Below are 17,326 nucleotides of genomic sequence, written 5' to 3'. Positions count from 1 at the left end.
AGACAGAGGAAGTTTAGGTTTAGTTTAACTTTCTGATCGTTGTGTCGTTGTGTGAATTGTTCCGGACTTTTTGTCTGTCTAACCAAGTACCTTTCTTGTACATTATATTCTTCTGCATTGTGATAATTTTAGTTTCCTCATCTCCTGGTATTATTATACTTTTTTATTAGCTGTCTGGATTGTTATAATCCACCAAATCAACACTAGCTCAATGCTACCAAAGCTACTCCCTCCAGAGAACAGGACCCCTGTTCCTTGATCAGGCACTTATCATGCAGATAGAGATAAAGGAAGATAAAGTTACAATGCACAAGACCTTATTCATCTGTATTCATTTAGTCATCTTTCTCCTGCAGAGTTTAATCTGTTCAAACACAAACTTTTAATCAATTTCTACAAGCGTTGGAGCTCAACAGGAAAGTCAAATAAAATTGTCAATTGTAAATACACTATTTAAGCTCTCAGTAGAGTTCAACTTGGGAATCGAGGAGTTCTGCTCTAACATAAAAGCAAAACTTAACCAAGCAGATATTGTTTTTATGTTTTCTGGAAAGACTGTTGGTGGCCATACCGATCAGGCCCTACATTATGACCGCCTTCCTAACATTATGTTGATCCCCCTTTTGTGGCCAAGACTGCCCTGACCGGTCCAGGCATAGACTCCACTAGACCCTTGAAGATCTGATGTGGTATCTGACACCAAGATGTTAGCAACAGATCATTTAAGTCCTGTAAATTGCAAGGTGGGGCCTCCATATATTGGACTTGTTTGTCCAGCACATCCTACAAATGCTCTCAATTTGACTGAGATCTGGGGAATTTGGAGGCTGAGTCAACACCTCAGCTACGTTGTTGTGCTCTTCAAACCATTCCTAAAGTAACAGCCACATGGATGGCAGAACCCAAGGTTTCACGCTGTCTCTAGCAGCTTGCCTTCTTCACATTGTGCATCGCAGTACCATGTGTTCCCCAGGTAAGCAACGTGCACGCATCTGGCCACCCACGTGATGTAAAAGAAAATGTGAGTCATCAGACCAGGCCACCTTCTTCCATTGCTCTGGATTCCAGTTCTGATGCTCACGTGGCCATTGTCAGCACTTTCGGTCGTGGGCGGGGTCAGCAACAGTGCCCTAACTGCTCTGCGGCTATGCAGCCCTATAGGCGTTGTATTCTGACACTATGTGAGCTACAGTAGCCCGTCTGTTGGATCAGACCACACGGGCCAGCCTTCGCTTCCCACGTGCATCAGGGAGCCCTTGGCCGCCCATGACCCTGTCAACAGTTCACCACTTCCTTGGACCACTTTTGATAGATGCAAACCACTACAATGCACAAGAGCTGCAGTTTTGGAGATGCTCTGACCCAGTTGTCTCGCCATTACAATTTGGCTTTTGTCAAACTTGTCAAGCTCAAGTCCTTGCGCTTGCCCATGTTCCCAGCTTCTAACACTTCAACTTTGAGGACAAAATGTTCCCTTACTGCCAATTATATACCGCCCACTAACAGGTGATGAAGAGATAATCAGTGTTATTTACTTTACGTGTCATAATGTTATGCCTGATCGGTGTATATAAACCCAAGGTTGAAAAAGAGCTTTGTTTTTCTAATGAAAAGCATTTGTCCTCCTTTCTCTGCAGACAGGCACAACTAATGCATCTAATGCTTTACACATCATCACAAGAAGAATGTTCAGAATCCAACATACACACAACATATAAACAGACCGAGTTATATTTGTATATTTAATGAATAACTGCGTCTTAGAAAAATGTAAATAACTCAAAAAGACAAACTAAATCTGTAGAGGGGATGTAAACCACGAGAAATAAGAAAGGGGAAAAAAATCTGGAAGGGGGGGGGGCGGGGAGAATTGGACAATGAGGTATTATAACGGAAGATGGCCCAGGGCTTTGAATCTGGTGCACACACCATATGCACCACTTTGTGAACTGCATTTAACACACACACAGACACACACACACGCACGCAGTATAAAATGCATCCCATCCACCAACTCAGCAGGAGGAATGTGGGTCCAGTAAATATCTAGAAGAAGAGAGTTGACAGATGGCAGTGCAGAACACAATAATTACCACATACTTCCCACCACTGTGCATGTCTGCTACATCCTCAGCTCCTCAGGCCAACTCCCTCTAACCCAAACCAACAACGCACTTTCAACCAGAAAATAGCCCACACAGCAACTTCATCCAGCTTAGGTCTCACAAGCAAGCCAAGATTTCGGTTAGCAGTGCAACAAAACCCACCCCACATATAGACTGGCTAGCTATTAACCAAAGACATTAGCCCAAATACATATAGGTTTAACCTTACTGAAATCATGCGGTACTGCAGCAGAGATCAGCTCCTGACCACAGAAGCCTACAACCACCAAAGTACCAAAGGAGCCATTGTCTGCCTCTCTCACTAAACCTACCGTGACGGACTCCACTAAGACCACGTTTAGACCATAGGGCTGCTTCTCACACCATAAACGCTCAGCTCAATTCACTAGCTGCCTGCATCTCCCACCCAACCCACAGGTATGACTGCACATGCCAGAACGGCCAACGCTGCGTAATCATCAGATTGGGGGTTGGAATTCACAACCGTGAAGATGAGTGGCGCCCGCCATCACAACGTCATGAAAGCTAAGCTGGGGCTCCCTGGACCTTAAAAACGTCTCGCTCTGAGATGTGGTCTCCTGTGTGGATAGTTCGGAACCAAACAAGTGGTTTGCACTGAACAACATCAACATTACAACAAGTACCAATGGGTTAAGTTAATTTAATCTTGTTGCATAAGAGCAGCACAGATTCGACTGTTTACACCAGACCCAACCTTGGGGTTGAGAAACTATTTGTGTTTGCTTAATACGCAAACAGGGTCACAGGAGATTTGTCAGACTAATACATACATTTCTAATGTATTTACATTAAAAATGCCCCAGTGATCCATTTGGCACATTCTCTTTGCTCCAAACAAATCTAAACTACAACATATGGAATTTGGCGACCTGAAAACGGGGGTCAAACTTTTGCAGAAGTCTTGGCTCAGGCATACAAAATACCTTTTTGCAACATCACAATGAACAGACTTATTACATGACCCTGTAAAAGGTGCTCACAGGCAATGGAAAAGTAAAGGTTTAAGGAATAGATAAGGGATTGCGAGCCGGATAAAAGTGTGTTCTGCTTGTGCAAAAACAAATGAAGGCAGCCTGCTCCCTCTCCCTGACTGTGTCTTTCAGCACAAGGTAATGATGAAGGATGAACTGGCCTTCCAGGGTTCACTGAGTTGGTCTACAAGTACTCCACTGACGCCCCTCTGTGCACTCAGCTCTGATGCTTGCCCATGCTAGGAATGTTCACACATACGGATACAAACACAAGCACTAAGGCATGGCTTGCAGTCTGGTAGCAGGTTATCCAACATTCCTGACCTGAGCGACATTGGCTAAATTTGGACGTTTGTCCTCACAAGAAATACACAACAGCGCTGATTGTTTGTTCAGATGTCTTGAGTGACCTGTGTTTATGATTTTCTGAGAAGGGACTCGTGTGGCTGTGCGAAATATGACTGTTGTCTGTCAGAAGCAAAGGTGGAAGCAGCGTGATGTTGTTAAATTACCACAAAACCTCTGAGGGAAGAGGACCGGGTGGATGCTTGAGTGACATCAGTGGCCGCTGTTTGCGTCCCGTTTACTACCAGCTTTGAACATTGTTTTGTTTTACCATGACCACGGTCCTCCACTAAACTTAACCATGTATTTTTTTAACATCAAACCACAGACTTTTTCTAACCTTAACCAAGAAACCATGCTGTGCAAACTGAAGGATTCTAGGAATGGTAATGTCTGTTCACTGTCATTCAGTCCTCAGCTATGATCCAGAATAAAATATCTGAACCAATTTTGCACAAATATTCATGCTCATACTTTATTAACATCATTCCTCTGGCCCAATTTGTGGTGTTAAGTAATATTTCGTGTCAACTATTTATACCAAATATTTTCACTTTCCAGAGGGGAAACTGAAATAATTGTTAGTAGTAACAAATGTTGGCATGCGAACATGCTCAACTAATATGGTTAAATACTGTGCAGTACCTGCCATAAATCACTTGAACGCACCACAAAGATGACAACAAACAGCTAGTTTTGGCATGTACACATGATGTCTATTCAGATGAGATGATGATCAGTCTGTGTTTTCCCTCTTCAGTTTGTTGTTTGTTTACTTTTATCACATCCATTTCTCTGATATGGTCCGACAGTGGACCGACTGCTGGCAACGATGCGGGACACACCATCGAAACAAGGGTCACGGATGTTAGTTTGACCCGTGGAGCTCCATACTACTCATTTGTGGTCCTGGTTTCATCCACCTGCCCAGTGTCCATGGCCTGCAGTTAGCGACACTCCTGCCTGAATGCATCATCCTCCAATCCGCCTTAGGTAGGTGGTACGAGTTAATACGATGTCTCCATTATTAGGTCATTATGCCAGATAACTCAAACTGCAGTTGTCACTGACAGTTTTATTTATTATCAAACTCACATATTGACTTATATTGTCCCTCCATATGAGCTGGGTTCTGCTCAAGGTTTCTTCCCATTAAAATGGGGTTTTTCACAGTTTTCGTGCTTGCTGTGGTGAATTTAATTGACTGGAATTCAACAGATGCTCATCAGAGAAGGTCTGGGTTCAAGTCCAGTTCCACCTGCATGTTCTCCCTGTGTCTGCATGGGTTTTCTCCAGGTACTCTGGTTTCTAAATTGACCCTAGGTGTGACTGTGACTCTGAGTGTGAGTGTGAATGGTTGGGCTAGGGCTCGGCGGTATGATCAAAAATGTATATCACTGTATTTCTTTTTAAAATTCTGACACTATCACGGTATTTATTTTATTTTTTGATTTATTTATTTTTCATGTCTAATCACATGTTCACAACATTTTCTTCTTGTTGAGTGAGGAATTAATGCAGTAGACTGACTAAGGATGGACTATTTTACTGTGATGATGAATAAATATTGTGGAATAATCCCACACTAGTGGTGAAACAGGTTTGCAGGGTCCTATGTTAGTGTTGCCTGCTGATGTGATTAAAAAAAAATAAATAAGTAAAAATAAATGTTATCAAGATGAAACAAAGAAACAGGGACAATAATTATGGTTTCATTTATTTTGACATTACAGACACCGCTGTGTCTGTAATGTCAATAGTTTCGAAGCACGACATTTAAAATGGTCCAGTCTGAAACAGTGTGGCGCGGCGCAACATTCTGAACTATGTGTAATCAAATACACCGTTATGCCGGTATATATATATACATATAAAAATTACCGCATGAGTAAATTACCGTCCAGTCCATACATGACTTGACCAGTGTGTACCCCACCTCTCACCCTGTGACAGCTGGGATAGGCTCCAGCAACCACCCGCGACCCTAGTGAGGATAAGAGGCAGCAGAAGATGAGATGAGATGCTTATCAGAAAAGAATGCAAGACAGTGGTAAGTGAATACTAAATTGGTAACTCAAGACTGATGGTTTGTGGTGGACAGGCATTTTAATAAAATGACTTCCTTTCTGTCTGATGGTTAACATTACTTGAGTCATCTGGAGCATTGTGTCCAGCTCTGCTCTCTAGTGTGGACATTTTTACTTGGGTCTCCAGTAGACTCTAGAATCGCCTCTGCCTCTGTCCTAGCAAATCTATGATCTTTCCAAAACGCTGTGTGAAGTAGTTTTAGTTTCCTAAATCTAATCCAACCTAAAGCATTTAGGTGGAATAACAGGAAACCTCACATGAATCATGTTTATAATGGTCTCATCACCATTTTGGAAGGCACTGAACAAATTCCCGTCCCACCAACGACGGCACAGGATCAGTAAATGTTTAAATGGGTTATTTTAGTGTTGCTTTGTGTAACAAGTAGTAAAGTCAGCCAACACTAGTGATGCAGGCTAATGTAGCACTGGCTAACAATGATAAGTAGCGTCTTTACTTCGTCCAAAGCCTCCCTCAAAAGTTTTATGTGAAGTCTGTGGTGCATATCCAACTGCTTCTGTGTGAATTTGAGCCAACATCACTCTTTCGTTCTTTCTTTCTTTCTTTCTTTCTTTCTTTCTTTCTTTCTTCTGGATCTGCGTCTGTCCTATACGTTTCTTTCTCCCTCACTTTGTCTCTGCTGATTGAAAGGCAGCAGAAAGAGGAGAGAAAGTTAGTAAGCCTTCCAGCCTCATTAGACTGGACTCTACCAGCCATGCAGCGTCAGTGATGGAACCACAAGCCTTGGTAACCACACTCGCAAATGCTTATGTCAGATGTTATAAAGTACCCACGTGGGCCTCATGAAGGACCCCTGTGTGCCATCTCTAATAAAGGAGCCTTTTATTCCCACGGCGACTCACAGAGTGGTCTGGCCAGGGGCCTCAATCCTAAAAATAAAGGGACATACATATGCATTTTAGGCATTAGTGTATTTTTGTCATGGAGAATTCTGGCCCATTCGCTGATGCTACACCAAAGATTTATTTTGGAGAGAAATTATTATTATTTTTTTAAATGTTAGCACTTCATGGGTTTTAATTTAAATGATTCATTATAGCTTCACAGTCTGACAAAAGCTCCAAAATAGGCAGTCTCCTGACCCTCTTTTTTTTTCAGACAACATCGGGATGAGGTTGGAAACATGTTGGTCAGCAAGGCTGTTTACAGAACTGCCAAGCACATAAATTCATCTTCACTCCGTGTGAGTTGACATATTGTCAAAATAGTAGCACTTAATCAGTGAGATTTCCCCAAGGAACAAAATGTACAGAGCAAACAGAAACACCCATGCACAGTTCATACCTCCCACGACTCACGCCAGAGAATTCGTGTCCAAAAGCATTTCTGGCACATGAAATGAAGAGGCTGTATATGGAGCCAGGCTTACAACACAGTTACTCAGCCCCATACGGGTCGAAGTGAAATGCAGAGACTAGATGCTGGTAAGCACGCTTTAGGAGGATTTAGAGTATGCTTGCTCTTAGCGATGAGCCCAGGGAGGATCATTACACAAATCTGCAGCTCTACAGAGCATTTTTGCGTCTTTTAGCTTATTGTTTTGGTGTTCCAGCTGCACCATTATACTTTGATTCAATCTCGCTGCTCGCATAAGGTTATTTGTGGATGCAAGAACATATCAGATTTTAGCTAAGAAGTTCCAAAAGTCTGACAAACACCTAAATTGTGAAGGCAGTGGAACATTTAGTGGTGAATTAGACTATAGTTCTCACATGAGATAGAGGAAACCAAGCCCAAGCAAGTGAACATTTAACTTATTTTTGCTTACCTGACCACAAACACATGAAAACAAGAAAAAGCAGAGGTTGTCAAGTTCATTAAGTCACAATATGTACAATTCTTCTGCTCAAGGATAATTTAATGTACCACAAACCGAAGTTATTGAAGACCTAAACAAAGTAATATGTGCCAGGGGTTGTACAGGCTAGTTGACTTCACTGCTGTGCCCTGACACCTTCAGCATCATGTTGACCAGTCACTGATCACATGACAGTAGCAATATGGATGCCTCCCACACGACAGGTGAGAAGCCCAGTGGGTCGTTGCAGCAAACTACCTGGGGTTCATCGAGTGTGTGAAAATACTTCACCAAAGGTTAAGCCCACACTACCATGATATGCAAAATATTTAAGTCAGTCCTGCAATACATCAAAACTAGTATTACTGCAGTGCAAACTCATCTGAAAAGGCACCCACACTAACACTGTGAAATGCTGTTGATGGTGACAATTTACTGCAGTGCACAGTAGCCTATGTAGTGAAAGGACTGCTGATGGACTGTCAACATTTATTTTTTTAGTTCTGTTGCGTTCTATTACTTCATTGTTGCTGTGGTTGTAGATTGTGTTATTTTTCCTTGATGTCATTGAATGCACCATGATGCGAGGGACAGCTGCATATTAGAAGTGCCAGGCTGACAGTGTTTATGCCGTGGACATGAGACGCTACAACACATTCTTTCCATATATATATATATATACACACACACTCAATTGCCTCTTTATTACCTGTTCAATCATCCAATCACATGGCTGCAATTCAATGCATTTAGGCATGTAGAGGTGATCAAGACAACTTTCTAAAGTTCAAATCGAGCATCAGAATGGGGAAGAAAGGGGATTTAAGTGACTTTGAACGTGGTATGGTTGTTGTTGCCAGATGGGCTGGTCTGAGTATTTCACATTTGCTGATCTACTGGGATTGGTATACTGGGATGGTCCGAAAAAGAGAGATGATAGACAGGCGACATTAATTCAAATAACCACTCGTTACAACCAAGGAATGCAGAATACCATCTCTGAACGCACAACATGTCCAACCTTAAAGAAGATGGGCTACAGCAGCAGAAGACCATACTGGGTGTCACTCTTGTCAGCTAAGAACAGGAAACTGAGACTACAGTTCACACAGACTCACCAAAACTGGACAATAGAAGATTGGAAAAACGTTGCCTGGTCTGACGAGTCTCGATTTCAGCTGCAACATTCAGATGTCAGGGTCAGAATTTGGCGTAAACAGCATGAAAGCATGGATCCATCCTGCCTTGTATCAACGGTCCAGGCTGGTGGTGGTGATGTAATGATGTGTGGGACATTTTCTTGTCACAGTTTGGGCCCAACATCGTTTAAATGCCGCAGCCTACCTGAGTATTGTTGCTGACGGTGTCCATCCTTTCATGACTACAGTGTACCATCTTCTGATGGCTACTTCCAGTGGGATAATGCACCATGTCAGAAAGCTCATATCATCTCAAACTGGTTTCTTGAACATGACAATGAGTTCACTGTACTCCAATGGCCTCCATAGTCACCAGACCTCAACACAATAGAGCACCTTTGGGATGTGGTGGAACGGGAGATTCGCATCATAGATGTGCAGCCAACAAATCTGCAGCAACTGCGTGACGCTATCATGTCAATATGGATCAAAATCTCTGAGAAATGTTTCCAACACCTTGTTGAAAGTATGCCACGAAGATTTAAGGCAGTTCTGAAGGTAAATGGGGTCCAACCTTTTACTAGCAAGGTGTACCTAATACCTAATAGTTTCTGCTATTATTATGTGAGGTCACTCACATATAATATCATTAATTGATTAGTCATATCAGTGGCGACTAATCAACATTGACTTGACTTTCACCACATAATAGTTGACTTTTTTAAAAAAAGTAAGTCATATAGGTTCCTAATATGTACCTATATGGGTCTGATTTCTTTGTTGCTGCTGCGTGTATTGACTGAGTAGGTTAGCAGGTCTGTTTGGATAGGGGAATGCAATTTACACTTCTCTGTGGTTTGACTGACATAGGTTTGGTGTTGGTCCAATAAAATCATTATTTTGTATATTCACAGAGGCAGATGAATCCAATTATGCTCAGTGTTACAAAATAGCTCCGTCAAATGAAAAGCTGTGAGGAGTGCAACATGTTTTATATAAAAAAATATTAATCCCTCAAATATTTAGATGAAGTATTTCCTTACCATTAAGATGCTGTTACTTGAGCCCACAGACCTCCAGGAAATGCGCCAAGTTGGGGTATTCTCGCAATACCTTTGACATACCTGCAGACAAACACAGCAATCACTTCAAGTTATGTACACCCAAGCTTTTCCTCCTTCTTTGCCTTCCTCTTCTCTCTTCTCCTTTCCTGTCACTTTCTGTCCCTAATCTGCGGTGATGCTACCAGAGTTGTAATTGGAATATGTGCGCATGTTTGTGCGTGCCTGCGTTCACCCAAGTCAGCCTTTGTAATTGGTAATGCAGTGGTGGAGGAGCTTTTGGGCCTCTGCTCCGCGGATGTCATAATTAGGAACTGGAATTCTAGTAATTCCTGAGAAGGTTAGACGGTCCTAGGAGGCTTTTCATCTGCTCCATCAGCCCAGCCCCCTCTCAGCCGCTGGCCTTACGGAAAAATACAACATGTTCCAACACACACCATCACGGCAATCAATTACCCCTAAGTGTAGAACACACATCGTAAACAACAAATATCTCAAAACATCCTTCAATTGTAACCTCATGGCACTGAGGTTCACAAGCATCTGTGACATGTTGGTTTGATCTGGACTCAACCACTAATCCATGAGCCGGCTAATTAACCTCAACTATTCTAAATATACCATGTGCTTTATTTATACCACTATCAGAAAATAGTTCCTTCCTTGCTTGCTGTTTTTGTTTTCCAAACAAGTAAAAGGGGCTAAAATACATATGGTACTCCTCACCAGTACAATAAAATGCTTTATTTACAGAAATGTAGTCTTGCATAAGCCTGTTATATTATCACACCACCAGTCAAATGCTGTTTTCTACAAACACAGACGCCAGAATAGAAACAATGCTTTCCAATCAGACCATGTCAAACAACACTTTTCTAATGAGCTACCTACCAGGTTTATTATTGTTCACCAACGCATAGTCTAGCAGGGTCCAAGATGTGTCTGAGGAGCACTGGCTAATCAGAGGCACAAATGCAAGTTTGGATATTTCTCTTTCAGAATCTGACTGCTTTGTATCAGAGGCTCCTAAAAAACCCCACATGAAACCAAGCTGACAAGCTGGTGAAATGGAAGTTAAATATTGTTACTTTAATTAGTTTTGGCACTAAATGCCAGAAATGGGTCAGCTTTTGTAGCCATTTTTAGCAGCTGGTTCACGATTTAAATGGGGCTTTGGTTAAAAGCCTGAAATTCCGTTGGTGGTTAACACAAGTTTAACTCAATTTCTTGCTTCATTCTGACGTGAAACACTCTGTTTGTTCTGTGATTTTTGAGTTTTATTCAGTGGTCAGGGAGTGAACGATGGCTCTTCATGCTTATGAATGAATCTCGCTAACTTTATCATTTAAATTTTAGCGAAGCATTAACTCAAAGTCCAATTCAGATGTGTTACATTTGCAGAGGCAAAACAAAATCCTGCTAATACAAACATTACATTTGGCTGCAATCACCCTATCTTGCCCTTCTTGTTATTCACCACCCAACTACAGGTGTTCACCTGGAATTAGACGGTGAAGTGGTTTGAATGGCTACGTGCATATTCTTACAATCAGGTATTTAAGTCTTATCTTTTAGGTTCCATTAAGTTGTTTACTTCTTGCTTTGAGGAACTAAAGAGCTCAGTGTAGTTTGCCAGCCTCAGTGATGCTGGAGGCATGCAACCTATTACTTTTTCACAGGTTGGCCTAACATCAGCTTCCATCAGCCAGTGTTGCTCTGTGGAGATAATTGCACAATAAACACATTAAAAAGCATAAACAGATTTTCAGCATTAATGCAAAACTATATTCATCAACTCAAAGTGTGGTTATAACCACTGAACAGTGGGGGAACTGACTTCTGGGAAGCTGAGTGGGCCACTTGGATGCCGCAGGATTCAAGATGAGGGTGGTAGAAGAGTTTTGTGAGTGTGTGTGGGTTTTTTTGTTTGTTTGTTTGTTTTTTTTTTAAAAAAAAGGCGTCACTCACTCAGCCACTTCGTTTTGTGATGGTAGGATCGCCACCAGGAGAAGTCATGCTCTCGCTTGGGCAGGTGAAATGGATGGAGCTGAAGACTGGTGCAGATGAAAAATCTTATTACAGGTGAGTGAATAAATGAATGCACGAATCGCTGAACGAGGCTGCCATATGCCCCCTCAAACACATTTTCGCACCAGAGCCAACATTTTGGTCTTACAATGGAAAGCGGTATTGTTCCACTGCAAGAATACTGTGAGACAGCTTGTCTTCTAACACAGTCTAATGAGGCAGGAACAAATGACTATCCACTCTAACACTCTTTCTCTACGTGCACTTTTCTGAATATTGTCAATTATCCCCCATGTCTTGGCTGACCTGACTCTGAATATGGGTCACGGGCTACACAATCACCTGGTAATTACCAGAGAGTAAACAAGCCAAGCAAGGAGAGAAGTTTTAATGATTGTCAGGCTGCCACAAAGGACCCTTCATCTCTAATGAGGGGTAAGTGTGTCATATTATGTTGCACAATTGTTGGACCTGGCCACCACGATAAATATAGCATCCCTGGATCCAATATTATGGGATCAAGGACAATTTGGGAGACCAGTGCGATCAAATAGACGTGTAGCTCAGAATGATTCCCTTAGCTTCAACGATGATGTCAAACCTGACCTTACGTAATAAGCACTTTGCCCAGTTCTTGAATCAGATGATTAATTGCTCACCAGTCTTTTCAGCAGCTATGACACTATGTGCCACCCACGGAGTCCACTCTGGTCTCATGTCTCACTCTCATTAAATGGGGCCTTTGTGTCCCAGCTGCTCTCTTCTGTCCCAGCGTGTCCACCTATCAGAGAGGTCGACCCCCGTGTCTCTAGCCATGATGACATCACCTCTGCCCTCATCGAGGTTGAAGCAGCCAAGGTGAGGGCTCTCATGGGCAGCTACGGCCCATCTCTTTCCCCTTATCACTCAATAACTCCTTTGTCCTGGCGAGGCCTGTGGGCTTATATGGACAGTAATGAGACGGGGCACTTTGTAATCTGCCAGCACTGTAGCAATATAACCCATACAGACCAAACTCTATAATAGCACATTGTTTGAGGAGAGTTAAGTGAGGGTCTGAGATGTGGCGCTTTCACACCAGTTGGAATCAGAGCCCAGAGCTGGCCTGCTGAGCTGGGCCAGTAAAACCTCTCTTTTCACGAGTCAGGTGAGTTAACACACCAAAGAGTGCATTAATGGTGGAGAAAAGATTGCAACAAGATTGCACATTTTTCTGTGGCAGTGTCTAAATACGCCTTAATGAGATTTTCAAATTGTTAGACTCATAAAACTCTCTTGGATAAGTTCAAAAGTGCACTTTTATCATGCTAATACTTAAATTAGGCTTCCAAGAGCTTATACAGGGCTTTCACTCGACAACATGATCACATACACACACATACACACACACACACACACACATACACACACACACACACGCTCACATACACAGCCATAAACTAAGCCCAATTTAGAAACCAAGATATCCTTTTCAGGTTCCTCGAAGACTTTGGTATTTGCTGTTTCACAACTTCTTCCTCTCACAGCTCAACACTGCTACGCGCTCACTCTCTGACCGTCGCCTTTGCGCAGGGAGGCTTAGAACTTGCATTTGATTAATTCTCAAATTTATTTTTTCTCTAGATTGCTCCCATTCTGTTTTTGTGGCTTTAGTCATGCACCACTTGAAACTAATTACCCTCTTATGCAAAACACAATATTTATAAAAGCCTGGCATGCATGAGTAGGAGTGTATCAATGAAATGGAGGCCATGTGCCTTCGTACGGCATCTTGAGCTCATTGGGTGGGTCGGTTGCACTTACAGTCTTGCCAGTGTAAAAATTAGCGCCAAAACTGTGTATCAAGACGGACGGAAACCTCCGCGACGGGATTCGTGAACAGCGGTTTTGAAGCCCAGTGTGGGTGGCGCTGACTGTCGCCATCTTGGCACCTAGCTTACGCCTAATTCAGAAATGGGCAAAGAGGTGGAGCCTGAGTGTAACTGAGCAATCACCTACTCGTCACTCAAAGCATCCTTGCCTTATCCTTGCCCACCTACCCTCACCCACACCAATGGGCTTTATGAAGAGTGACTCCCTTTTGGAGTCTGCCTCAAGTGGTCGATTGAAGTACTGCAGCTTGGTCAAGGCCGATTTATACATGGAAATAAAAACTGATGTATTCTTGCAAATCAGCTTTGGCAAAAGTTCCTCATGGCGATTCTACAGTTTTAGTACAGAATACATTAAAGAAATTAATTTTGCTCGTATAACTACCTTGCACTTGTTGCTCATTTAAGCTCATATTATTGTGCAGTGGCCCAGATCATATCAACAACCGCATCACCAACACACTGGCATTGTCACCTGACATTTTATCATGTAAGTCTTTTGACAACACTTGCTAAGTGTGTGAGGGGACGCTATAAGGTTTTGAATGAAGCTTCTATGGGGTCACTGAAAAGTTATTGTCCGGCAGCTTTTTACTACAAAGCCTCAACTTGTAACCAAATTACATCCACATGCTTCCCGTAAAGGACTATAAAGAGTCTGTAAACTAGTAACATTAATTGCTGTTACAGAAGCCTCCCTCCCAGTGTAGCGTCCCCCCCCAATTCACACACAAACACCCACACACACCCCAAACCTGGCCTCTCTGTTGTGGTTTCATTGGTCGGTCACTTGCCAGGGCCTCAGGGGTCCCAACTCAGAACACATGTCTGCTTTCTGTATGTTTACAGTACAGCAGTCAGAGTGAATGAGTGTTATGGCTGTCAAAGCATACTTTCTTGTCCATGTCCTGTTCAGTGTCACCAAAAGGAGATAATCATTTAGTGATGTAAACATAAAAATATCCTTAATACCTCTTTCAAAAAACAAACAAAAAAAAACATTTAAAAGGTGAAAATGTGTGCAGATATTTAAGTGACAGTAACAGCTGCAGTGAAGCTGTGAATGACAAGGCTTCGGAGGGTGAACGTCTTCATATGAACGGCCGCGTTGCTGCTAACCTGCTCAGAAAAACGACGGACAGAAAAGTGTTCAGTTGGCAAACTGCATCTCACTGCAGGCTATTCTATAGAACAGCCGCGTAGGGAGGTAAAAGTGAGATTTCGCTGACACACTTGCAGACGTGTTTCTGATCCTAATTGTCTGCTCGTTATAGGCTCCGGGAAGGGGAGTTTAAAGATGATCATAAATGTTGGGAATAAAGTTTTGAATCAGGAGGCTCATTCATTTGGTTGGACAAACCACTGAATGCTCTTGTTCTCTGTGCCAGTGGTTGGCATTTTGTGTTGCGTTCAGGTGAAGTAGTAAATGGTAAGATACTCTTAAGGTTAAAAAAAAAAGAAGAAGAAATAAAATCTCCTACCTTTCAGCAAGTTGCAATGAATTATTTTTGCAGTGAAGTACAATTTATACCCAAATCTGCTTTAGGTAGCTTAGGGTTTGAGGTAAATTAACTTAAATTTTGCTCCTTGTTATAACCCTGTCAAGGAGATAACTCATGTATTATTGTGTGATGTGTGGTTGAAAGCTTCAGAAAAAAATTATAGTTTTCATACTTTCATACAGTTTTTCACTAAGTCTGACTTACTGAAATCAAGTTTACTGAAGTGATTCATTTCTTTATCTTGTGTCCAAATGCCTACAGTTATAACACGGATACAGAAGTTATCCATAATCTACTATAAAACTTGAATGCCTTCCAATCTTTGGTCTTGGATTGAAGTCCTCCATTTTTTTGTTTTTTGCTTTTTTTCCCACACAACCTGAATGCGGCATCAGTAGGCAGCAGTGACACACACTGCTGCAAGCCTGTGGTCCACTGCAGCCATCTGATTGGGCCAGATCGAGGGTGTGTGGACAGCGTGGGCGGCTTTTAACAGACATGAATTGAGCAGGAGATTCCAGTTTGTGGTATAGGCACAACTGGAAATGCACCAAGGCCTCTCCAGATCTCCAGATGCATGCCACAGTGCCCCATGGAAATCCAGTGGACTTTGAAAATACTGCTGTATTGTGATTTCCGCCCTGTGCACATCAAGTAAACTTGTGACACGGAGACACGGCGCTTCATTCGAGAGTCTACGAATGGCAAACTAAATGTACTTATTTGGAGTGAACTACACCACACTTTTGGCTCACCGAAATCGCTCCTTTCAGAAGATTCATATATTCATTTCTTATCATAAGCATAGAAGACAAAGCGTGACTAGATGATCGTAAATTCATAGCAGAAAAAAAAAGAAATAGATCACCACATCCACCATAAGAATATAATGAGAATATTGAAATGTTGAGGTTTTCTGTGCTGCACCATCTCCTGGCCAGAATACCTCCCATTTTCTCCTGAAACTCATTCTGCTGACTACAAACCTCAATTAAAACAATAGATACTGCAGTCTCGAGATAATAATTATCTATATATTTAGAGCGATAAGTGATCATCATTTTGGTTAGGTCAGAGCAGGAGTCCAATTCCCGCTCTAGGCTAATTTCATTGATGGTCTAAATATAGCCTAGGTTTTCTAAGTTTTTCCAGCAGACAGAGCCAGAGCTTCCCATGAAAAGGATTTTAGAAAAATAAATGAAATGTTATGACAAACAGATTTCAGAGTCACAGATCTATGAAATTCGGGCGGCCGCATTCAGATGCCTGTTTGTCTGTCTCTGTCTTTCAAACACACGCACAACCACCAATCGTTTCCCCATGTTCGTTTATGGGGTTCCTGAGCAGTGGCGTAATGTATTTGTCTTGGGGTATGGGTTCTTAGCCCCCCAGTTCATCACAGGCAGACACTAAACCACCTCCGTGCTCCTCGTTATTCTCTTGCAAAGTGACGGAGGTCGACGTTTGTGTCACACCTGAGAGTTTTAACAGTAAACCACCAGCTGTGGTTTTGGGAGTTGTCAGACTGGGTTTCCTTGAGGTGCTCGCACAAGCCAAAGACATGCAGGTTAGGCGGTGACGTTTGGAGTCATTATGGTGAGGTTATGGTGAAGCTGCTCTAGTGCCATGTTGCAATTAAGAAAGAGGAGAATCAATAAGTATCAGTGGGCCCTCTGGAGGCTCGAGGCCTAAGTGCAGTTCCCCAGCCTGCACCCTGACGGTCATTAACTGTCCACAGTTAATCCATTTGCCGTGACGAGCGACGCCGTGGCTTGCATCTTGCCACTGCCTCCTATAGAGACCTTTACCTGAAATACAGTAACACCATTAGGTCATTGGAAACATTTAGAAGACAGAGATTTTATGTTCCCTCTGCAGGCCCGGTCCGCTCGCAGTCCTTCCACATGGCATCCTCAAGTGTTGCTCTTGAAAAAGATTCCTCTAACGTCTCCAAACGTGCGGCCCTGCCAATGTTTGTCCTCTATTCTTAGATCACTCCCTGTAGTAGTGGTTAGCAGACCTCATTGTCACAGACTAAACTGGGCATTGTGCAACAGACTTCTTCATAATTACTTCCCCATAAAAACTTAGTTAAAGGCACCCTATTTATAGGCGCTTCAAATTGTTTCTAAACTGTTATTATGGGATGAAATTGATGTAAGCGCAACATCGATAGATTATTATATATTTATCATTATAAGACCTTTTTTCAAGATTATATGGTATGTTTAGCACTTTAAGTTAATGTTTATGTCGTCGCAAATTTTTGCACTCACTTTGTGGATGCTCTAATGTAATTGCTGCCTTGCAGTGATGCATTCAGAGGTTGCACACACACTAACTTGGAGATTTTGT

The sequence above is a fragment of the Mugil cephalus genome, chromosome 5 (genome assembly GCF_022458985.1).
Source record: "Mugil cephalus isolate CIBA_MC_2020 chromosome 5, CIBA_Mcephalus_1.1, whole genome shotgun sequence".
NCBI lineage: Eukaryota > Metazoa > Chordata > Actinopteri > Mugiliformes > Mugilidae > Mugil > Mugil cephalus.
Note: the sequence above shows the minus strand (reverse complement) of the source record.